Here is a 1,041-nt window from a genome sequence, read left to right on the forward strand (position 1 = left end):
TCTAGTCACTATTAGCGTTGCCTTTATTAGTTGTGAAAATGTTTTCATTTAGTGTCTCTTTCTACACAATAATAATAATTATAATTTAACTATTTAAAAAATTAGATGACTAAATTTAAAATTTATTATATATATTAAAATTACATCATTGAAAGTACGTGCAGTTAAAACAGATTGAAATTTAGAAAAGCTAAAATAATATCTTTAACTTTCTCTTTTGTTTGATTTTATTTTATATGTCTAGTTGAACATATAATTCTTGTTTGTTTTTTTGTTTTTGTTACTTCGATGTGATAAGGCCAATTTAGAAAGAATAATTTATTTCAAATTAAAATTTGCTATAAGAGTGAGAATATTCAATTCATATACAAACTATTTAACTAAAAAATAAAGGTTGGATATGCTTCTTCTACTATTTCAATAATTTTATCTTGAAGCATTCAAATTATATTTGGCCAACATAAATATAACTTAACTATCATAAGATATAAATTATTAACTGAGATATTAAAGGTTCGAATCTCTCCCATTCACATTTTATTGAACTTAAAAAAAAACCCTTAAATTATGTTTAAGTTGACATGGCGAGTAAAAGGAATTCTCTCGAAGCCTAAAACAATCGTTGGGAGATATATCATCGGGAGAGAGGATCTCTTCCGACTACGTAAGGACGACATCGAAAGTGCTCAATAATTCCCAACACAATAAGTGACACGTCGGGAGTTGGTAAGAACTCTTGATGCGTCAAAAGCAGACGTCGGGAGATGGTAACGGAAGACCATTCTCCACTAAGGAACTCCTAACGCCTCACATATCCGTCGAGAGATATGAAAAAACTCTTGACGAATTTTTTTATTCGTCAGAAGTTGGTAGGAACTCCTGACAATTACGATAGTCTATTAGGAGTTCCTTTATAAAACACCCAAATCGTTTCAAATCTAATAATTTCTTCCCTACTTCTAAACCTAGCACACATCAAAGGCAGACGCGAAAATACCAAATCGAAGGTCCGTCGTCCATCAGCTGCTCATCGCCTGTCAT

Source organism: Benincasa hispida, chromosome 4 (assembly GCF_009727055.1).
Source record: "Benincasa hispida cultivar B227 chromosome 4, ASM972705v1, whole genome shotgun sequence".
NCBI classification, from domain to species: Eukaryota; Viridiplantae; Streptophyta; class Magnoliopsida; order Cucurbitales; family Cucurbitaceae; genus Benincasa; species Benincasa hispida.